This window comes from Hipposideros armiger, unplaced genomic scaffold (assembly GCF_001890085.2).
Source record: "Hipposideros armiger isolate ML-2016 unplaced genomic scaffold, ASM189008v1 scaffold_270, whole genome shotgun sequence".
Classification (NCBI taxonomy): Eukaryota; Metazoa; Chordata; class Mammalia; order Chiroptera; family Hipposideridae; genus Hipposideros; species Hipposideros armiger.
This window is the reverse complement of record NW_017731620.1, coordinates 933,526-958,044: the sequence shown is the minus strand read 5'-3', so window position 1 is coordinate 958,044 and position 24,519 is coordinate 933,526. Positions and strand designations below refer to the sequence as shown.

Below are 24,519 nucleotides of genomic sequence, written 5' to 3'. Positions count from 1 at the left end.
TCTGGTTGATGGAAACTGGCCTTAAGGCACTTATCACACAGACTTTAGAAAAATGAAAAAGTTTTACTCCTTTAAAGTTTTTTAATAAAAGCTTCACGTTGGCTCGATTAGGCGCTCAGTTCCAGAGAGAGAACCGCAGTCCCCTGGCCTCCTGTTCTAAATCTATGTTTGTCTCTTGTATTTCTTTTCACCCTGCGCCGTCCCCTCTCACTCATCACTGCCTGTGCTGCGCAGGACGCGACAGTTGGTGACATGGTCAGATCTGCCTTGAAAGGGTGATGTGCCGATTGAGGGAGGTGGTAGATGAAATGCCCTTCAAGCAAGCATTCAGTAAGTGGTGATGGTTTTTTACCTCTCCTCCAGGGCTCTAATAAGGCATAAAAGCATGGTGTTTGTGTAGAACTTGTCTACAAGCCAACACATTTCAAACTGGACGGTAGTCCCTTTGGGGCATGGCTGGTTCCCATTGGAAATACCCATTCCTACTGACTGTGTCCTTTCTTCATTTAAAATAAGATTTCATTAGATAAGTGCTTCAAAACCTTCCCTGCTTCTCCTGAGCCATGTCCCCTGAACCAGCCACCTCCCACCCTCACACCTGCTGGGAGTGCCCCTTCACTTTTGAAGCTAGGGTGTTTAGAAGCAGAGAAATGATTGCCAGTTAAAACTGCAAATAATTTTCTGTCTTTAGAGATGGAATTTAATTCCTCTTTGTCTTTAATTCATTTTTTGGAGCCCCAAATCACCAGAATAGTCCCCTCTAGTTATACAAATTACCGTATTTTGCTGTGTATAATGCACACTTTTTTGCCCAAATTTGTGAGGGAAAAATAAGGATGCACATTATACATGGGTAGTGCTAATTCCATATATATATATATATATATATATATACACACATATATATATGTATATGTATATATATATATATATATTTTTTTTTTTTTAGCTGAGCCATCCTGCCACCTGTTGGCAGCTCAGCCGCAACTCAGTGGCAGCTCAGCTCGGGCCAGGACTCCAACCGCTGTTGCTCAGAGCTCGCACTCTTGAGTGAGCTCTTAACCAACTAAGCCACTCGGCCGGCCCTGCATGAGAGAATTTAAGCAAAAACCACTCAGCCAAGACCTGTGAGCTGACAGAACCATAAGAAATAAGAGAGTACAGTGTTTTTTGAAGCTACTGCATTTGGAGGTGCTTTGTTATGCAGCAATAGATTGCCAGAACAATTACTTACTAGCTGTATGACCTTGAGTTTGTTAGTTAACCTCTCTGTGCCCCAGTTTCCTCAACTATAAAATGTGGATAATAACACTCCTTACTTCATGGGATCATTTGGGACATTAAGTTAATTATTTCTTGTGCGGTATTAAGAATAGTGCCTAGCATATGGCAAATACTCAAAAAAATAGTGTTATTCACTCATGAAATACTTATTGAATACTGTATATTATGTGTCAGCCCCTGTTTATATTCTAGGAATATAACAGGGAAGGTCCTTGTATCAAAGATGTTTACATTCTAGAGATGAAGGGAGACAATGCAATAGATCCCAAAGGGGTAGGGTGCAGAAAAGTACCATGAAGACAATAAAACAAGGTGGGATAACGGAGTGACACTCATGATGCGACATTTGAGCTTGAACATGGATGATGCAAATATCTCCTGGCTGATGGCCCCTGGAGCAATTGTGAGGTGATCACGGCTGTGCATGGAGATGACTTAGTGTGTGTGTGCTAAGCAAGCCCTCTGAGGTTTCCTGTCCATTATTGGCAGAGTATAAAATGTCTTCGAGATGTTTATGAACAGAAAGGCCTTTTTCGTGGATTAAGGTTAGTTCCTGGATTTATTTGGTTTGCATCTTTGCCTATTTCTGTTTGGGTTTGACTTTTGAGAGGTGCTTTGAGGATGCTGAAAGGGGAGGAACTGAAGAGCCTGTTTTTGTGAGCAGTGTTGCCTTGGGTCCAGGTGATGCAGTGTGATGCAGAATTGGGAGGAAGCTGTTTTCATCGTCCCCACTCACAACTCTGCGATCTTGCCAGGGAACAGAATCTGAGGAGCATCAGGAAACAGCACCCTTGAAACAGCAGACGCTCCCTCTTCTTGGGCCCCATTCAGGGAACTTGGAGGGCACATCCATCAGCAGGAACATTTCGTGTATCTACTTGTCTGTTTATGGACACTCGGATTGTGGCTATTTTGAATAATGCTGCGGTGCACATGGGCGCACTGGTACAGTGTCTGTTTGAGTCTCTGCCTTCAATTCCTTTGGGTGTGTATCTGGGATTGAGTTGCTGGATCACATGGTAATTCTATGGTTAGCTTTCTGAGGAGCCACAACACTGTTCTCCATGGGTAAGGGAGGAAAGACATGGTGGGGGATTCTGGCATAGTCATCAAGCTGATAGGAACTTGAGTTATTGTTCCTTAGTGATTACAATTAAGCATGTATTGTTTGGGGTTACATAATAAAGCCAGGCAGTGACTCCAAGAGATGCACAGTATCCTTTTTTCAGTTATTAGAGTTGTAAGTTATAATTTTCATGAATTTATTTTATTATTCCCCATATATCTTATATATATATATATATATAATTTATCTCTATAAATCTTAGCTATGCATATATTGCTTCATTACTCGTTATAAATTTCAGCTATATACATCTGAAAATAATGAAACTACATTTCTTAAAATAGAAATAAATCATAGAATTATTAACTCAGAAAAGAATGACCACACAATCTTCCCATCTGCCTCTCTATCCTCCCATGCAGAGTAGGTTTCCACTTTCTCTGTGTTCCTACAGCATCTGGGGAGTATATCTTTATTGTAGCAAGCACTGATCACTGATCGTCTGTTTACTGATGTGTCGTGTACCAAACTGTAAAGCTCTTGGACCTTGTTATAGTTGTCTATTCTCCGAGTAGCTAACATAGTGTTTGACACGTGCGATAGTAGTTGAGTGAAGGAAAAAATGAATGAATGAATGAACGAACAAACGAATGGGTCAGTTACTCCATCCACCTACCTTTAGGCAGAACAGCTCTAAGCTATAGATCTCTGCAGAAAAGAATCCATTTATTGCCAAAGAGCTCTGGAGAAGGAGACTTATTCTATACGTTTTTGTGGTCTGTAGAATGCCACAGTTGAAACAGATGTTCTCTTCCATGTCTTCCCCTGCTGTGTCTAGTTGTGCTCTGTGTGCGCTGTTTGCCCCACCCCCGGGTTTGTGCGTTACCAGCCACCATATGGTTGTATTGGGTGACCACCAATTGGTCAACATAACAACATTAGTGACATGAACAAAGCAACTCACCATTTGAATTTAATGTCAGTTTCTGAACATTTACTTGCCAGTACAGGTGAACTTTCCATATGCTTCATGGAGTGAAGCTCTTCTGTGCTTTCTACCTTGACATTCCACTACTCAGTTGAAGTATAAATGTGCATTATACTTCTTATATATATGCAAGAGTACAAAGCTGCAATATTAATGTTGGCTTGGGAAGCTATTAATATTATGTATAACACCACTTTGGATGGGAAATAGATAAACCATATGAACTAAGAGAGTATATTATAGTAGCTAATTAACTTTAAGAAAAACATTATTTTTTTTAGAACCAACAAATACATATAAAAATGTAAGTAATATAAGGCTGAATGATATAGATTAGATTATAATTGTAACATTTGCAGAATTATTTGGTGAACTAGCATTTATAACATAACATCACATTAAGTGTTATACTTAAGTTTTAGGTATTTCATTCCAGTTAGGCCATAAATCTTTTGAAGAAAAAATAATTCATTTGAGGGGAATTATTCACATCTTGTGAAAATGAATTAACAGTAAAATTGTCATCCTGTTTCTGATGACACTTGGCTCTGGCTGAGTAGTGGTTTTCACACTTATCTAAGGCATGTATTTAGTGATTGTGGAGTACATCGATGGGGGAAGCAGACGTGGAAGCTCGTGTTGTAGAGCTGTACAATGAGAGGCAGTGTTTTCTTCCCACTTGGTGTAATTTTGTGAGCTGTGATGAAGACAGAAGATGCATGCAACAGGGCAGGATGCTGGCATGGGAAGTCATGAAATTAATAAGTTGAATTAATTTTATTTTACTTATGCAGCGAGCATTTACCAAGCACCTACCACATACTAGGCACCATTTAGGCACTTGGAGTAAATCAGTGAACCAAGCAGATAGAGCCTCTTGCCCTCAAGGAGCTTTACAGCCGCATGTCCTGGGAACAGCAAAAAGGGTGCTGCAGTGAGCAGGAGGAAGGCAGTAGAAGCTGAGGTCAGGCAGGGAAGAGGGGGCAGATTACAAAGCCTCATACACCAATGTGAGGTAGGAAGTCTATCAGTCAGGACCTCAGTAGAAAACAGCACACACAACATAGGATGACTCAGGGAGGGTTTATCTGCAAAGAGGCTGCTTAAAAGGGTGGTAAGCGTAGGAGAAGACGCCATTACTAGAGCCCAAGAGTCAGCCCAAGGTGACCTCATAGAGAAAGAGCCAGGAAAGTAAATATCCCGACCTAACGCTCTTGCCTATATTCAGTTTCCTCTTGGGGTTTCCTGTGGCCCCAAGCAACTGGAGGACAGTTGATGCATTTATCCAGGTCAAGCACCCAGGGAGGAGAATAGGGTGAAGATGGGAGGCCAGTGGATCCAGAGTGGCAAATGGGAGACATCTGGCAGATGGAGCCTGTATCAGGGTTCTCCAGGGAAACAGGACCAGTAGGAGCCATATACACATATGTATACATACAAGTACATGCATGCATATACACATATGTTTATCAACATACACATGTGCACACACATACATAACGCACACGTATACACATAAGTGCATACACACACATGTACTCACATACACATATATAAAGAGATTTATATATTGGCTTATGTGATCGTGGAGGCTGGCCAGTCCGGAATCTGTAGGGCAGGTCAGCAGGCTGGGATCTGTCCGTCAGGAACTGATGTTGCAGTCTTGAGGCAGAACTCCTTCCTCAGGGAAACCTCAGTTTTACTCCTAAGACCTTCTGACTGATTGGATGAGATCCCCCAAAACCCCATAATGGAGGATCATTCTTTACTCAAAGTCAACTGATGGGAGATGTTAGCTCTCCTACAAAATGCCTTCACAGCAGCACCTAGATAAGGGTTTGATTGAGTAACTGGGTACTACAGCCCAGCCAAGGTGACACGTAAAACTAACCATCACAGAGCCACTGTAGGGTTTTGGGCAGAGGAGTGACATAATGTGACTTGTGTTTTTAATGGGTTCCCTGCTTATTGTGTGAAAATGGAGCATGGGGTGCGGGGAGGAAGCCGGGAGGTTAGTGAGGAGGTTATGGCTGTGATTTAGGTGAGAGATCAGGATGGCTTGGGCCAGCATGGGCACCATGGGGGTGCTGAGGGATGGTCAGTTTCCGGACATACTGTCAAATAGAGCCAATAAGAGTTGTTGGTGGACAAAATATAGGATGAAAGAAAAAGAGAAGAGCCAAGGATGACTTAAAATGAATGGTCCAAGCAAAATGGAAGGATGGAGGTGCAACCGAGTGTGACAGGGAAGACAAGAGGAGATCTGGGCTTCCGTTTTGACAGGTTAAACTGAGGTGCACATCAGACCCCACAGACCAATATCATTCCAAATACCAGTTATCCACCAGAGAGAACAGGCAGCAGGTAACAGTTTGCTTCCTACGTGTATTCTTGAGTCAGTGCTTCAGAAAGTAACAAAAATTAGAAACATGATCAAATGGCAGCCAGTGAGCCATGTCTTTAAAGCACGCGATTCAGGGACCTGGATGGTGTCTGCCACTGCTTCGGTGTACTGGGTCTGAAGATAAAAGTGCTCATGCAGGATTTTGAAATGAAGAATGGTATATAGTAAAGACAAACAAAAAACATTGTCCCTTCACTGACAATGTCAATAAAGACATTTCTTCTATTCCAAATGAACTGCTGTGGTATATTACAGTAATAAGTTCTATTTATTGCCTAGCTTGAACCTATTATTTAGAGTCCAAATATCATGAATTTACCTTGAACATAAGGTGTTGGAACCTTTTGAGACTGAACTGTGTTGCTGAGAGTTTGGGATATTCCCAACACTTGATGTTTTTCTAACTTTTCAGAGAATTATGGGGCATAGTTTCTAGCCATATACAAACGCTACAGCAGAACATGAAAAATACTCCCTAGAGCTAAACATTATCAAAGCCAGAATCAGGAATCCATTCACTGCTATTGCCCAAAGTGAAACAGTCAGCTTTCCAGGTCTTGAAAGGGATGCGTCCATCAACCTAACATTTTACAGGGCACTGCAATTCACAATGAGAAATAACTCTCTTTTTCTGGGTCCCGATTTATTTGACTCTCCAGAATTATCTGATGAAGCCAGCGAATACTTGACATCTTAATTTATTAGTGAGGATGTTCTAACTTGTAGGGATGACACTGAAAAATAAAATTGCCTTTGGGACTATTACCGAATGTATTGGCATACATTAGAATCATCCCTGTTGTTTATGTGAAAACTGTGTTCATTTTAAGGTAGTGAATTAATTTAATTATAGCATTTTGAAAACAGGCCTAAAATAGACAAACTGTGTGTATTCCCAAAATCTATTAAGCGGCCCTTGGAGGCCAAAGTTTAAGAAACAGTATGGTATCCGAGACAATGTTCTTTTTAAGAGCAAAAGCCACACTTTTGCACTTGCCTTAGTGCTCAGCATGTGACCTGACACATAGTAGGTACTTAATTAATGTTTGATTAATTTATTGAAAAAATTGGATAGCATTTGTGGGAGAAACAAAAGAATTACCATTGTTCCCCTGTGCTCCTTGCCCCACCCTCCAGGAAATTATTTTCTTTTGGGAATTGTTTACAACCATTTATTTCATTTCTGAGTTTTGCTGACAGGTTTTCATGAACACATTCTGCTTCAGTTTTCAGGTTCACATCACACATCCTGGGTACTTTTTTGAGCAGAGAAGTAGAACCAGAGGTCCCAACTCCCCACAATTCTGCTTTAGCTCCTTTGGGAAACTAGCAAATTAACCACTGATATTGCTACATTTATTTATATCCGGAGTGACTGTTATTTCAAATTAAGGATGCAGTTGTGTTAACAAGACAGGATAAATTGGATATGGCATGTAATAAATTGTAGAGTTTCCATGATAGATCCCAGGTGACGGAGTATGACTGGATTTTACAGTAATTTGTTATGCAGATTCATATCAATTTCAAAGTTTCCTAAATATCAGGTTTCAAGTTTGCACAGCCATGTGGATGGCATTTAACTAGCGGCTTTGTTGTGATGGATAAAACGTGTAGTTTTAGCCAACATTTATTGAGTATTAAGTAAACAGCAAGCACTGTTCTAGGCTCAGTAGATTGACTGATAGATGTATGTTCCCACCACGTGCATGGCAGTGTGTTTCTGCTTGTTGTAGTTTTAGTTACTTTTTTAGGCATACATGAAATGCACAGATCTTAAATTTACAAGTCAATGAATTGGACAAACTGCATACACCTGTGTGACTGACACATCCATCAAGATAAACACTTGCAGCACTCAGAACCTTCCCTCTTGGTCCTTCCCAGCCAGTTCCCTGGCCCTGCAAGGAGCAAGCACCATCGATTAGTTTTTCCTGTTCTAGAAGTTCATAAAAATGGAACAATATGGAATGTGCTCTTTTTTCTTCATCATTTACTCAGCATAATGTTTTTGGATCTATCCATGTTGCTTCATGTGTTGGTAGTTTGTTCCTTTTATTGCTAAGTATGCTATTGCCTGAACACACCACCATTTGTTTATCCCTTCTGTTGATAGCCATTTGTGCTTTTTCCAGATTCCAGCTATTATGAATAAAGCTGCTATGAGTTTTCTTGTGCAAGCCTTTTTATGCGTATATTTTCTTTTCTCTTGGCCAGATACCTAGGAGTGAAACTGCTGAGTCATGAGATAGATATAAGTTTGAAACTTTATAAGAAACTGCCAGATCAGTTTCCAGAGTGGTGGACCGTTGTACACTCCCACCAGCAATGGTGGAAAGTTCTGTTTGCTTCATGTTCTGACATTTGGTATCACCAGTCCTTCTAATTTTAGCAATTCTGGAGGGTGTGTGGTAATGTTTCATTGTGATTTTAGTTTGCATTTCTTTCATGACTAATGAGGTAGAACTCTTTTCATGTGCATATTGGTTTTTCTTTGTGAAGTATTTATTCAAATCTTTTGTCCATGTTTCTCTTGTGTTGTTTGTCTTTTGTCATTAAGTTATAGGGGCTCTTTGATTATTCTGAATATAAGTTCTTTGTCAGATATACGTATTGCAAATATTTTCTTTCCATCTGTAGTTTATCCACTCATTTTTTTAACAGTTTCTTTTGATGAGCAGAAATTTAGAAATTTTTGAAGTCCAATTTATCAGTTTTTACTCTTGCAGTCAGTGCTTTCTTGCTCCCCAGGATTGTAAAGATATTTTGTTTTCTTCTAGAAGCTTTATAGGCTTAGCTTTCACATTTATGTCTATGCTCCATCACAAATTAATTTGTGTATGGTAATAGGTGGGGGGGTCAGTGTTCATATTTTTCTGTGTGGATTTCCAGTTTTCCCATCATATTTTGTTGAAAGACTGTCCTTATCCCATTGAAGTGGTTTGGCACCTTTGCCCCAAATTGATTGACCATATGGGTGTGGGTCTATTTCTGGACTCTCTGTTCTGTTCCACTAATCTATTTGCCTATCCTGACTATTTTTCTCTTGTTCACAGGGAGTCTTTTAGACTTAATTATTATGGTGATGTGATACCAAACAGCAGATTAAGAGAACCACATTTTTAGAAAGGGAAAAATAAAGCCTTAGATTAAAAGACCATAACATATCCACATTTCCTTTCTTAGCTCCCAGTCACACAAATTATTGTAAGCTCTCCATACTTAGTTCAAATTTGTTGATGTACTTGTGTCATGAGTTAACATGTTAATTATTTAATATTTGTATTTGTAGTTATTTCTAAAACTTCCTCATATGTTTTAATTGTCGTTCTTTCATACTGTCCTCTGAAAAGCAGTGAGAGGCCTTCCATCCTTCACGGGTGTTGTTTCTTTTTATGCTCTGTAGAAATTGTTGCTGATTGAGAACTTAAAGTGAGAAACCACTGTTCCTAGCCAATTCATTCCTTAGGAGGTGCTATTGTCAGCTTATTGTTATTTTGTGTAAAATGACTTCACAACAAGCTTGTGAGGGCTGTCTGCCTGTCACTCCTGGCATAACATGGATATATGAAACCAGATTTTGCAGTGTGACTCAGATGATCATCTTTATTTCAAGTTAAGTATTTTTTTTACAAATTAAGTTTTGATGCTTGTCTTTCTATTTGTATTTTAAAGTGTTTTAGAGTTGATGGTTAAAAAAACAGGCAAAAGATTTGAATAGATTTTCACCAAAGAAGATATACGAATGGTCTATAAGCTCATGAAGAGATGCTCAGCATCATTAGTCACTAGGGAAATGAACCCAAAACTACAGTGAGATAGCACTTCACATCCACTAGGATGACTGCTGTCAAAAAGACAGACTGATCATTCCACAATACAGTAAGTCCCCGACTTACGAACATTCAAGTTGCAAACTTTCACAGATATGAAAGGACCTCGCATTACAAACATTCGTAGATGCGAACAAATCGCGGAAGTAGCTCATGTGTCTCCCGGACATTGTCACAGTTGTGCTGCTGTGTGCTTACTGTACAGTGCGATAGTGTACAGTAGTATAGTGCTCAATCAGAGCCCAGGATGTCCGGAAGCAAGAGGAAAAGCAGTGGTGATGTGGAGGGGACTGTTAGGAAGCGCAAAGCAATAACCATGGAAACAAAAGTGAAAATAATTGAGAGATTGGACCGAGGCAAAAAGATGGTAGACGTCACTCATTCTTATAACATGCATCGTTCAACCATTGGCTTTACATTGCATATTTGTGTCAAAGGTGTATAAGACTCACTTTGTCAGACTTACGAACAAATCCAACTTACGAACATTCTCTCTGAACGGAACTAGTTCATAAGTCGGGGACTTACTGTATATACAAATATCGAATTATGTCGTACACCTGAAATGAATATAGTGTCATATATATATATATATATATATATATATATATATATATATAAATTATATATAAATAAAAAACACATAATAAGTGTCAGTTGGATGCTAGTTTTACCAGGGTGATCACTTCTTAAGTTATATAAGTGTCTAATCATTATGTCGTACACCTGAAATGAATATAGTGTCATATATATATATATATATATATATATATATATATATATATATAAATTATATATAAATAAAAAACACATAATAAGTGTTGTTGAAGTTGTGAAGAAATTGGAACTCTCTTACACTCGTGGTAGGAATGTAAAGTACTATGGCCACTTTGGAAAATATTCTTTTAAAGTTGCGATGTCAACAGAGGTTCACAGGAATGTCGAAGACAGGACTCAGCCTGAAGCAGTAGTGACCAGGTTCTTGTCTTTGTCTCCGTGCAAGAAAGAATTCAAGAAGGAGAAAGATGCAGGAAAGTGAAAGTGATTTATTAAAAATAAAAGTACACACTTGAGAGAAAAGTGCGGGCAAACTCGAAGAAGAGTGGCACCCAGGACGTCCTAACCAGGGGTATTTGTACTCCTGGGGGTAGGTTTTGGTAACGTCCCGTTGTAGTAACCACAATGCGAATGAAATTATAATGACATTACAATTAGCTCAAGGACAGGTCCTGGTCATAGGGATTCCCTGGTTCTTGTTCTCCAGCTGCAGGTACTGGATACATTCACTTTGTTACTGGTGTAACCACTGAAGATTCTCACTTGTACCCTGGAGGGGGTTGTCAATTTCCTAGGCCACATGTCCTGCCTCAAAACATTTACCATAGGACCCAGCAATTGCACTCTTAGGTGTAGGAAAAATGAAAACAAACATCCACATAAAGGTGTACAGAAAGATGTTCATAGAAGCATTATTAATAACAAGCAAAAAGTAGATATATCAGGGCCGGCCAAGTGGCTCAGTTGGTAGCAGCACGAGCTCTGAACAGCGGGGCTGCCGGTTCGATTCCCACAGGTGCCGGTGGGCTGCACCCTCTGAAGCTAAGATTGTGAACAACAGCTCAACCTGGAGCTGGGCTGCCGTGAGTGGCCAGTGATGGTGTGGGCTGCAGTGGGGCTGCAGTGGGGCTGCAGTGGGCTGCCATGAGCTACCGTGAGTGGCCGGCAGCCAGCGTGAGTGGCTGGCAGCCAGAGAGAGCTGCTGTGAGTGGCTGTCCAATGGCCGGTGACTGATCTGCCTCAGCTGGGAAGAATGAAATGATCACAACACCAACATGGGCCAGTAAAGTGGCATCCTCCACAACTAGACTGAAGGACAAAAGCACAGCAACTTGTCTGTTCCCCTTTCCTGATCCCCATCACTGTTCCCTCCCTCAATTCCCCAATTCCCCAGTGAAATCTTAAAAAAAAAAAAAGTAGATACATCTCAAATATCCATCAGCTGATGAATGGCAAATAGCATGTGGTGTTGGGTGAAGCGCTAATTCATGCTATAACATGGATGAATTTCAAACACACTCTGCTAAGGGAAGGAGGCTGATGCAAAGACCACATGCTATTTGATTCCGTTTAGAAAAAGGAAATTTGTAGTGACAGGAAGTAGATTAGTGATTGTCTGAGACTGGGAGTGGGAATGAGGAATGACTGCCAGTGGGCATGAGAGATCTTTGAGGAGTGATGGAAGTGTTCTAAAACTGGATTGTGACAATGGGTAACCAACTCTAACAATTTACTAAAAATCATTGAAATACAAACTGAAAATGAGTGAGTTCTATGGTTTGTAAATTTTACCTCAATGAAGTTTTGTAAAAGTGTTTTATGATTGAAAAATGCTGACCTGAATGAATAGAGTCTGAGATATCAAGGAAATACTGTGGCCAAGTGGGGGGATTATAAAAGCAGCTCCCCTGCAGTTGGAATTATAGGAGTCTCAATTTTAAGAATCATCTTCTCCCTGAACTGAAAACCCACAAGATTAAACTTCCCTTCAAGTTTAGCCATCCCTTCAGGATGCTGAGGGATTTGAGGATAGGTGCTTGGTGAAACTTGGAATTTTTTTTATTTTACGAATAACCCAAAGATTTGCAGTTGAAGAAACAAGAACAGATGGGACACCATGGATGAAGTGCCTGGCATGTTTGACCCTCTGCCCTGCCATAACTTTCAAGCTGTCCATGCCAGTTACGCACAGGCTGCACTAGTGACTTCATTCTGAGACTCTGTCCAGTTTTCTTTTTCCTACCCACTATTGTCTTCTTCGTATGATTTTTCCTAAATGCGTTGTCACAGAACCTTTCATTTAAATGTCACACCATCTGAACAAAATGATTCACTGTCTTTTCTCCTACTGTCTAAACTCTCCTTTGGGAATCCTGACGTTTTTCTTAAATAGCATGCTAGTTTATCCACTTTTGTTTTTAATTCCATTTACATTTTTTGAAAAACTTTTTTTTTGGGGGGGTGCAGAATGAGTGGAGGAGAATTTATAAGCAAAGTTGTTAGTAGGCTTAGGAAGACAGTTGTGGAAGTAATGAAGGTGCCTCTTTTGTCTGTGCTCCTAGCCACCATCCCCAGGATGTGGCCTTTGGCGTGTGGCTTCTGGCACCTCTGAGCCTGTGACACACCCCCTTTCTCTCTGACCATCTCCTGATGACCACATGGTTATGAGACATCTGACCAGAGTAAAAGCCATCTGTGCCCTCAGACTGTATTTTCTTCTCCTTTTTTTAATTGTATTTATTTGCTTATTTATTTATTTAAAAAATTTATTAAAATATAGCTAACATACAATATCATATCAGTTTCAGGTGTACACCATAGTTATTCAACATTTATACACCTAAAAAAGTGATCACCATGGTAAGTCCAGCAACCATCTGACACCGTACCACGTTATCACAATATTGTTGACTATATTCCCCATGCTGTACATCACATCCCCATGACTAATCTGTTTTATACCTGAATATTTGGACCTTTTAATCCTCTTCATATTTTCCCCCTTTTCAAATTTTTCAATTACTGTTGGTGTTCAATACTATTTTACATTAATTTCAAGTGTACCGCATAGTGGTTAGACATTTATATAATTTAAGAAGTGATCCCCTGACTAGTCTAGTACCCACCTGGCACTGTACATACTTATTACCATATCATTGTCTACATTTCCTATGCTTTACTTTACATTCCCATGACTATTTTATAACAATTTGTACTAGTTAATCCCTTCAACTTTTTCACCCTGTTCCTCAACCCCCTCCCATCTATCACCCCAACAATCTAGTACCCATCTGACACCATACATAGTTATTACAATATTATTGACTGTATTCCTTATGTTATATCCTTCGTCCCATGACTACTGTGTAATAACCAATTTGTACTTCTTAATCCCTGCCCTGTTTTCACCCACCCCCATCCCCAATCCCCCTCCCACCTGGCAACCATTAAAATGTTTTCTGTATCTATGAGTTTGCTTCTGTTTGTTTGTTAATTTTGTTCTTAGATTCCACACATAAGCAAAATCATATTGCATCTGTCTTTCTCTGTCTGACAAACTCCATGCAGCACAATACCCTCCTGGTACATCCATGCCACCGCAGATGGTGAAAACCCATTCCCTTCCATGGCTGAGCAATATTCCATTGCATATATGTACCACCTCTTCTTTATCCATTGTTCCATCAACAGACACCCAGGCTGCCTCCACATCTTGGCCATTGTAAACAATGCTGCAATGAACACATGGATGCACACATCCCCTCGAAGTTGTGTTTTGGGTTTCTTTGGATAAACACCCAGAAGTGGGATTACTGGTTCCTTCTTTGTCTCTTGTTATAGCCTTTGTTTTAAAGTTTCTTTTGCCTGGTGTAAGTATTACTACCCAAGCTTTTTTGTTTGTTTGTTTCCATTTTCATGAAATATCTTTTTACATCCCTTTACTTTCCCTCTGTGTGTGTCTTTCAATATGAGATGAGTCTCTTGTAGGCAGCATATATAAGAGTTTTGTTTTCTTATCCATTCAGCCCTCCTATGTCTTTTGGTTGGAGCATTTAATCCATTTGCATTTAAAGTAATTATTGATAGATATGTAGCTATTGTTATTGTATTACTCATATTTTTTTAAAATATTTTTTTATTGAGGAATTGGGGGAAGGGGAACAGACAAGTTGCTGTCCTTTTTTGTTCTTCAGTCTAGTTGTGGAGGATGTTGCTTCACTGGCCCAAGTTGGCACCATCATTGCGCTCTTCCCGGGTGAGGCAGATCAGCTGCCGGCCTCTGGACGGCTGCTCATGGAGGCTGCTGGCCGCTCACACTGGCTGCTGGCTACACATGGTAGCTTATGGCAGCCCACTGCAGTAGGGGACTGCAGCCTACGCCATCACCGGCGACCCACAGCAACCCAGCTCCAGGTCGACCTGTTGTTCAGCATCTTAGCTATAGAGGGCAGTGTCATTGGCCCTCATATGTGGGATCCGAACTGGGGCCCTCCGGCGTCCCAAGCCAGCTCTTAACCAACGTGCCACTCGGCCGGCCCCTATTACTCATATTTTTTATCTTTTTTTTTTTCCAACTTAAAGAAGTCCCTAACATTGTTTGTAATATTGGTTTGATGGTGATGATCTAGCTTGTCTGGGAAGCTCTTTATCTGTCCTTCAATTCTAAATGATAGCTTTGCTGGGTAGAGTACTCTTGGTTATAGGTCCTACCTTTTCATCACCTTGAATATTTTGTGCCAATCCCTTCTGGCCTGCCAAGTTTCTGTTAAGAAATCAGCTGACAATCTTATGGGAGCTCCCTTGTAAGTAACTACTTACCTTCCTCTTGCTGCTTTTAGGATTTTCTTTGTATTTAACCTATGCCATTTTAATTATAATGTGTCTTGGTGTGGGCTGTTTGAGTTCATCTTGTTTGGGACTCTGCACTTTCTGGACTTGTATATCTATTTCCTTCACCAGGTTAGTAAAGTTTTCAGCCATTATTTCTTCAAATGCATTCTCAATCCCTTGCTTTTTCTCTTCTCCTGGTACCCCTATAATGCAAATGTTGTTACATTTGATGTTGCCCCAGAGGTCTCTTAAACTCTCCTCATTCTTTTTTATTCCTTTTCTTTTTGCTGTTCTGACTGGGCGTTTTCTGCTACCTTTCCTTTTAAATCGCTGACTTGATCCTCTGCTTCATCTAGTCCGCTGGTGATTCTTTCCAGTGCATTTTTCATTTCAGTTATTGTATTCTTCACTTCTGACTAATTTGTTTTTTATGGTTTCTGTGTCCTTTTTTATGCTTGCTGCCTCTCTGTTGAAGTTCTCACTAAGTTTCTTGAGCACCCTTATAACCATTGTTTTGAACTCTATCTCTGATAGGTTGCTTGCCTCCATTTTATTTAGTTCTTTTTCTCCTGAACAGGATTTTTCTCCTATTCTTTCATTTGGGACACATTTTTTGTTTTCACATTTGGGCTGTCTCTCTGTGTTTGTTTCTATATATTAGGTAGATCTGCTGCATCTCCCAGTCTTGGCCAGGTAGCCTTATGTAGGAGGTTCCCTGTGGGGCCCTGGCACAGTCTCCCTGGTCAGCTGTGCCAGGTGCTCTAAGAGTGTTCCTTGTGTGGGCTGTGTGTAACCTCCTGTTATAGTTGAGCCTTGATTGCTACTGGCCCGTCAGTGGATGGGATTAACCCACAGACTGACTGGCTGTGGGGTTTGGCCATTTCCACAAATTATGGGCTGCTGTGTGGGGACTACACCACTGAGTGGGATTTGCCCCAGCAGGTTCTGGTGCCTGTTGAGACCACCCTTTGTATGTGCCACTTGTGGGGCCAATTGGGCAGTATTCTGCTGTGGTCTGAAGTTAACCTCCAAGTATGTCGGTTTGGGGGCCTCTTGGGAGGCTCTCTGGTGCAGGCCCAGTCACCCACTGCCTGTGACTGGCTGGGGACTACCTGGTAGTAGGTACAAAGTGATCCATTGTTGTTCACTGCCCGTGCTAAACCTGGAGGCACATGGGAGAGGCCATGCTGCAAACCGAGGATGGCTGCCATCAGTACTGGGCCTGGAGTAGCTCTGCAAAAAGCCAGGACACCCTGAGGCCTGCTGCCATCTGCCTACTCCCTTAAGGTTCAGCTGCTAAAAAAGGTTCCACCACTGATAAAGGTTCAGCCACTGATAAAGCAGAATGTGAGTTGCGTGAGCCAGGGTCTCAGGGAGTCATTAGAGTGGGAAGAGTTGTGTTCACCAGGTTAATCTAGATTCTGGTTTCGTGCCAGTGCTGAGCCTGGAGCTACTCATCAGAAGCCTCAGAGCACATCAAGGCCAATGGCTACCCGCCTGGGGTCTGCAGACCCAGATAGTTTTCAAAAAAGAGTGCATTGTGTGCAGGGCTGGCTGCTCTCCAAGAAAGTCTCTCCAGCATTGGGGGAGTTGGGTAGGATGGGTTCCCTGGGAATCAGCAGGGTGGAGTGAGCAGAGCTCACCAGACCAATTCAGATTCATATTTGGCCTGTGGGGGAAGGATCAACACAACAAATATGGTACCGACCTGCTGGCTACATGGGAGGAAGACCCCCACACAGGGAAAATGGCAACTGTCCCTCTAGTTCTCTCCCCAAAGCCACACAATTAAGTCTCTCCTTCTGTATGTCTCCAAGGCTCCCTGAGTCACTGTCCCTCCCCCGGAGCCCAGGGTGAGTGCTTGTGAATGAGAGAGTGAGTCTGTGTGCAGGCCCTTTAAGAGGACGTCTGGGTTTCCCACTGCCTTCCATCCCACCTGGATGGTCAGAATCCCCACTGTTTTTTCACAGCCAGATGTTGTAGGGGCTCCTCTTCCCAGCACCAGTACTTCAGGCTGGGAAGTCCAGTGTGGGGCTGGGGTCTCTTGCTCCTCTGGGGAGAACCTCCATGGCTGAGATATCCCTCCTGATTTTCAACCACCACACACGTCAGGTGTGGGGCTTGTTCCGCATCTGTGCCTCTCCTACTAGTCTTGACATGGCTCATTCTTTATATCATTAATTATAAAACTTCTCTGTTCAGCTAGACTTCAGATGGTTCTCCAGGTTGATTGTTCTATAATTTAGTTTTAATTTTAATGTGGTCACCAGAGGAGGCAAGCACAGCGTTATTCTACTCTGCCATCTTGGATCTCTTTTATTTTCTCTTATAAAAGTTTTTTCATGTCCTCTTTCCTGAGAGAACTACACCTTTAAAAATATTTGTTTCAATATCAAAAGGCATTTAGAAACCATCATTCTAACTGCCTTTTGATATTGAAACATATGCCTCTAACATGTTTGACTTCACATGTTAAAAATTAAGTTTATTATATCCTCTATCCTTCCACCTTACTTTTCTCTAAAGCAAAATGAAATGAAACTTTTCTCTCCTTCTTACTGCCTTTGTCATGTGGATGGTGTCTGTGGGCTTAAAACCGCCGAGGTCATCTTTACTGAAGTTTTCCGTATCTGCCACCAGCCATCTTATCTCCACCACTTTAAATGAACCTAGCTTTCCCATGCATGTGCCCACTGTAAATTAAAACAAGTGATATGTCATTCTTTTGCCTACCATGTCAGTAAATACTGACAGCACCAGTGTAACTGAGAGTGTAAAAAATAGGAATGTGAATTAATTCAGCTTTTCTTGGGGATATTCTTGGGGCTGTTAATAATCCAAAATGCCCATACTCCTTGACTTATCAAATCCATTTATACGAATTTATGCTACAGAAATATTCCCTTAAACAAAAGAAGATTTATATAATTGTGTTCTTAATAGTATTATTTATATTAATGAAAAATTAGAAACATACTAAATATAGAAAAATATAGGATTGTTTCTACAAATTATGATACCTCCATACATTAGAATAGTATAAAGCCATTATAAATGGTAATATTATAGCTGTCTTTCAGTTCTCTTGAGTCCTCCACAGCATCTAACATAATTCTTGGTACTTAATTGGTTCTTAATAGAATCTGGCATTTATTTTAAAAATATACTCTTGTATGTAATTTTATAATGTTGTATTTAACATATTCATACATAACCTAAGAATATAGTGTCATATCATTCTTACTACTTCTTAATAAAAACCACCTTATTCTGGTTAAGCATGTGGGTTAAACACATGTTCTTATTTCTGCTCCCTATCAAAATCCCACCAAAACTGTAGTAAGGAAATTTAAAAGTTTAAACCCACAAGGATAAAGGGAATTGGAATGGAATTAATAGCAGATGAGTGATACCAACATTTTGGAAGAAAACAGATAGTCAGTGGTAGCTGCATTAACAAAGGATAGAGAATAAAAATCAGTATGTCTACCAGAGGGGAGGGCACATGCCAATGAGAAGCAAGTTGATTTGTGCCACAGAGTCTCTGAAAGGCTCAGGAATTGGAAATGCCAGGTTTCTTGAAAGGCAGCAGGACAGGTGAAGCTAAAAATTGAAATTACGTTTGGAAGACTTTTAACAGCAGTTAACCTCTCAGGTTTCCTCCTCCACTCCAAGCAGCAAGTGACTGGCTGCCTCCTTTCCGTGGTCACCCTCAATCATGGTACAGTTTGTTCTCTGGAAACCAGAGTGTCTCTGGACTTGGGAACTGCAAGTACAGCAGAAGGACCAGGCCGAGGTGTGACAGTAAAAGCAGGATAAATAAATTATAGTCTACAGACCCAATGGTGAGGACTTCCCAACCCCTTTTCCACCTGCTCCTTCCATGAAGACTAAAGTAAGGCATTGAAGGATCTTAGAGAAAATGAACAGCCCCAGAGAAAGGACCTCCAGATACTATCATTTGGGAAGCCCAATGAAGAAGCCATTCTGGGGCCAGCTGAGTGGCTGGTTGGTTAAGAGTTGGCTTGGGGACCGGCTGAGTGGCACATTGGTTAAGAGCTGGCTTGGGACGCCAGAGGGCCCTGGTTCAGATCCCACATATAAGGGCCAGTGACACTGCCCTCTACAGCTAAGATGCTGAACAGCAGCTCAACCTGGAGCTGGGCTGCCATGAGTCACCGGCGATGGCACGGGCTGCAGCCCCTGCTGCAGTGGGTTTCCGTGGGATACCATGTGTAGCCAGCAGCTGCCGTGAGCGGCTGTCCAGAAGCCGGTGACTGATTGCCTTGCCTGGGAAGAGCGCAATGATGGTGCCAACTTGGGCCAGTGAAGCAACATCCTCCACAACTAGACTGAAGAACAAAAGGACAGCAACTTGTCTATTCCCCTTCCCCGATTCCCCAACGCTGTTCCCTCCCCCAATCCCCCAGTAAAAATCTTAAAAAAAAAAAAAAGAGTTGGCTTGGGAGCACGAGCTCTGAGCAGCAGGGCCACTGATTGGGATCCCATATGGGCCATTGATGCTGCGCTCTCTACAGCTAAGATGGTGAACAACAGCTTGACCTGGAGCTGGGCTGCTGTGAGTTGCCATGGATGGCGTAGGCTGCAGTGGGGCTGCAGTAAGCTGCTGTGAACTACTGTGAGTGGCCCGCAGCCTGCGTGAGTGGCTGGTAGTCGGCATGAGCTGCCATGAGTGGCCATCCAGAGGCCAGTGACCAATCTGCCTCAGCTGGGAAGAGTGCAATGATAATACCAACATGGGCCAGTGAAGCGACGTCCTCCACAACTAGACTGAAGGACAAAAGGACAGCAACTTTTCTGTTCCCCTTCCCTGATTCCCCAATGCTGTTCCCTCCCCCAATTCCCCCAATAAAATCTCTAAACAGAAAAAAAAATGAAAAGAAAAAGGCAGCTTGTCCAGGGTTACACTATGGTGACAAGCCCTGCCACAGAGCTTCCAGTCAGCTTCACCTGTTTCAAATATGAATGGAGAGTGGAGTGTTACTAGACATTTGAGGAAAGCCTCTTACATGAACCAGTGGAACCCCAAAGAGACAGAAAACAAAAACTATAAGGAAGTAGAGATAATGCAGAGAGTGGAATAAAACTTCAAAATGATTATATCCTCAGAGAGAGAAGAAAAGATATTGTGCACATAAAATAAAACAGAATGTTGGGCCGGCCGAGTGGCGCATTGGTTAAGAGCTGGTTTGGGACGCCAGCTCTGAGCAGCAGGGCCCTGGTTTGGATCCCACATGAGGGCCAGTGACGCTGCACCCTCTACAGCTAAGATGGTGAACAACAGCTTAACCTGGAGCTGGGCTGCTGCTGTGAGTTGCTGGCGACGGCATAAGCTGCAGCCTGTGCTGCAGTGGGCTGCCATAACCTACCATAAGTGGCCAGCAGCTGGTGTGAGCAGCCAGCAGCCAGCATGAGCTGCCAAGAGCCACTGTGAGCAGCCGTCCACTGGCTGGAGACTGATCTGCCTCACCCGGGAAGAGCGCACTAACAATACCAACATGGGCCAGTGAAACAGCGTCCTCCACAACTAGACTGAAGAACAAAACGACAGCAACTTGTCTGTTTCCCTTGCCCCAATTCCCCAATAAAATTTTAAAATAAAAATAAATAAATAAAATAAATAAATAAATAAAACTGGATGATAAAAAAATAAACAATAAATACGAAAAACACTCTTGGAAATTAATGACTTGATAGAAATAAAAAAATTAGTAGAAGGGCTGGAAGATAAACTTGAAGAAGACACTCAGAAAAGTAGAACAGGAGAAGAGATAAAATATTTAAGGGTAAAGATGAGAAAATTAGAGGATATATCCAGGAAATCTTGATTTGACTAATGAGTTCTAGAAAAAGAGAACAGAATGTGGAGAGAAAGGGATTGTTAAAGAAATAATACTCTATATGATGAATGTAAAAAGATAAACACCAAGCTGTATCTTTGTTCAATTTAGATGAGAAAATCCTACAAGTTTCTGGAGGTGGGAAATGGGGTGGGGATCGACTGGAAGCTTGAAGGTCATGGAACAATGCCTTTAAAATTGTGATGACAATTATTTTAAAGCTATAATTCTAGACCCTGCCACACTGGCAGACAAATGCGAGCACAGAATAAAGATGTTTTTAGATATGCAGATATGCAAGATCTTAAACATTTTATCTCTGTGCACCCTTTTAAAGAAAACTACAAAAGGAAAATGAGGAAATAAAGCAAGCAAGAAAAAAGACAAAGGATCCAGGGGGTGGGGTGGGGGGTTTCCTAAATTGATGATGAAGCAGTTCCCATCCTATCAGCTATGCAGCAGCCTTGAGAGGAGCCAGTCCAGACTAGATAGAGAGAGAACAGGAGGATGGATGGCTCCAGAATGGATGTTTCCAAGAAGAAAATGGAACTGATAGGATACCAGTGTCTGGTCATTATAGAGAGGGATTTTAGTAACAAGTACACAGAAAACAAGGCAGCTGTTAGCCCTAGGAAAAACAAAAATTGGACCCAAAAAAAGTAACAGCTTAGCTCAGCAGAGAGTAATACTTATGTAGTTTTAGTAATGGAGATCCTGAATATTGATATAATCTAAATTTTGATGGAGGAATGGGACAATAATAGTAAACAAAGAGATGAATTTTTAAAGGGATAAATCAAGAAATAGCAGCACAAGTATGTTATTAAGAAACAAGGAGGTAAATTTCAGACAAAACTGTTGAAAGAATAAAACTGGTTGCCTCTGAGGAGTGGGAATCAGGGAAGTCTATATTTTTCCCCAACCCTTTCCTGACCCACACTAGTCACAGGGGGGCCAAGAACAGTTATTTTCCATCACAGCCTGATAGTACTATTTTAGATTATAAACTATGGACATTAATTTTTTTGATATGAGAATTAGGTTTAAAAACAATTTTAGTTCTCTTGTGGCAAACTTATCCGACCATGTAAACTCTGTTACTCACTCAAGAGAACATTGGCTGCTCACATTTGCATCTGTTCTGTTTTAAATGTGTTTATTGCCTTTTTGTGACTTCTCTCATCCCAGAAGGGAAAGGTTTTCTGTTTCATATCTAGTGAAATAATATAATTTTGGGTTCCTGATCCATTACAGATTTCTCAGATGAAATTACAGATTACAAAAGTATTTTCTCAAAAAATCTTTTTTTTCTTAGATCATTGCATAGACATCAGCTCTGGCCTATAAAAGCTTTCCCAAAAAAAATCATACTTATGTGTGATTAAGAAGAAAACATGAGACAAAGGGCCCTAGCAAAAGTCTTCCCTGGCTTTTATGTCTGTTTTTCTCAAGCCTTGCTGTCAGACAATATGTCCCAGTAGTTTGTTCTCCAAGAATCTCCACCAATTGAGTTTATCCTATGTGCAATTAATTTATATTGATAACTCCTGAGAATTGAAAGAATATCCTAAAAGAATTTACATCCTTTGTTCCATTTTTTGAAAAGCGTGAAGATATTGGCTAGCTTTAATTTCCATGACCTATCTGCAGTCTTCTATCATGAAACACAACTAAGAAAAGGAAATGACTATCCTTACTTCTAAAATATCATAATCCAATATATGCAGATTGAGAGATTATAACAAAGCTGATTGCTCAGGAAGGGTTTTTTGTTTTGTTTTGTTTTTTACAAACTTTTAATGCCATCACTCACATGTCTTAGCGGGGCCCCAACTTGTCCCAGGGAGGCACTGCTGGGTTCTGAGTCATATGGACCCTTGAAGTTTATGTTTGATCCTAGCTGGATATGCACTGCTGTGCCTGCAGCTGGTATTTAATGAATACTTGTTAATTTGCAGAACAAATAATCAAATGACATAGGGAATCCCAAAAGTATTTAGAGATCTGAGGCTAAAATATATGAAGTGAAGATAGATGATAACTTTCCCCCTCTCCATCCTTACTTTCATGGCACTTTTTAAATTTATTTAATAAAGTTTTATTTTTCCAAATGTACAGTTGGTGGGACCTGTTCATGCATCTTCACCAGCAGCTGGGGCATCCCCACCCTTGATGTTTCTGGTGTAAATTACTTGAGCTCTGTGCTTTGAAACTAATTTAATAAGTCCTTTACTAAGGAGCTCCTGAGGGGCTGCCCTGGCCAAGGAACCGCGGATCTTCAGTCTCTCAGAGACAACAGCTGGGGTTATAAGCTTATAGTTGGGAACTTCCTTACAGAGTTTGTCATATGTCGCTTTGTCAAACAAGACTAGGTTATTGAGCTTGTCCTGAACTTTGCCTTTGGACCAACCACTTCTTCTTTTTGGCCTTGCCTCCAGATTTGTTCACTGGGTCTTTGTCTTTCTTGGCTGACTTTCCAGCATCTTTCTTCTTCTTGTCGTCTTTGGGTGGCATGTTGAAACACGGACAGCAGTGGCTACAACTGCAGCCTCGCTAAGATGTCAGAGAAAAAAAGTTCATGGCACTTTTTTGATGCCTGGCCCCAGCTGCATGTGTGTTCAGTTACTCAGACACAGAGGAACCAGAATGGAACAGTCCTGCTTGTGAAAGTTTCACAGTCCAGTGTGAGGCAGAGGATACACCCGAGACCCTGTGAGAGCCTATGGGACCCTATAGATGCCGAGGAGTCTACCAAAAGAGAGGGGAGAACAGGGGGCTGTGGCAGTTGAAAGAGGGAACGTAATGCCTCCCAGTGTCTGATCACCCTGGTTGAGACGTGGGAGGGTGATGGGTTCCTAGAAAAGATGCATTTGGCTCAGACTTTGAATTTAGGCAGTTCACAGCCTGATATAGGGAGAAAAGGTTCTAAGCAGGGAATGTACATGTGACTTCACAGAGGAGGGAAAGGAAAAGGGCTGGGTGTTTTTGAGGATGGGTAGATTGGTACCCTTCATATGAAGGGCTGAGGGTAGGTGAGACTGTCAGACTGGGGTGGGCCTTACATACCATTATTCTATGGTGCACGAAGCCACCAGGGTACCAGCTGGCTGGTTCTGTGGACAACGTGGGATGTATAGATTCATTTATATGAAAGACACTCTGGGAAATGGAGGCTGAGCTGTCCTGCTGTAGAACAGTCGCCTGCTCTTGCTAGAGTGATTTTGTTATGTATTGTTAGGTATAAATCTATAGCTCTTTGTTTTATAAATCTTTATTTTATTGTTTGGTAGTGCATTTTTATCCTGCAGTAAACCATATCAGGAACAAAGAGCTAAAAAGAAATTTCAGTTCTCAAGGAAGTTGATGAATGAATGACTTGCTTAGAGGATTTGTCATCACTCACATTGACAGTTGGGTTCTAGTGAGATGATTAGCCCCAGGAAAACCACAAGATGCGCAGCGCATATGTGAAAGGAACGTTCTCCATTGAAATTTACTTTACCTCCTGCCCAAAGCAAGATCCAGGCTGCAGCTCTGCAGGATTGCCCAGCCCCGGCCCTGGCTGGAATCACCGTAGCAGAGTTCCTGCTGCTCCGGGTTCTGCTTCGGTGTTCCGTCACAGTTTTCCCATCTGTGCTTTCTCTTGGCAGACAAGTTCATTAACCCCCACAGTGCTGAATGGCCACCACAGCTAT

The 24,519-nt window shown here is 41.4% G+C and overlaps 1 protein-coding gene and 1 pseudogene across 1 annotated transcript in view; one reads left to right on the top strand and one right to left on the bottom strand.

The window, feature by feature from the left end:
- The window catches only part of PCOLCE2 (procollagen C-endopeptidase enhancer 2), a 77,249-nt gene that overhangs the window by 12,583 nt on the left and 40,147 nt on the right, over positions 1-24,519 (top strand). The window lies entirely within an intron of this gene.
- LOC109390458 (40S ribosomal protein S25 pseudogene) lies at positions 22,907-23,392 on the bottom strand (annotated as a pseudogene).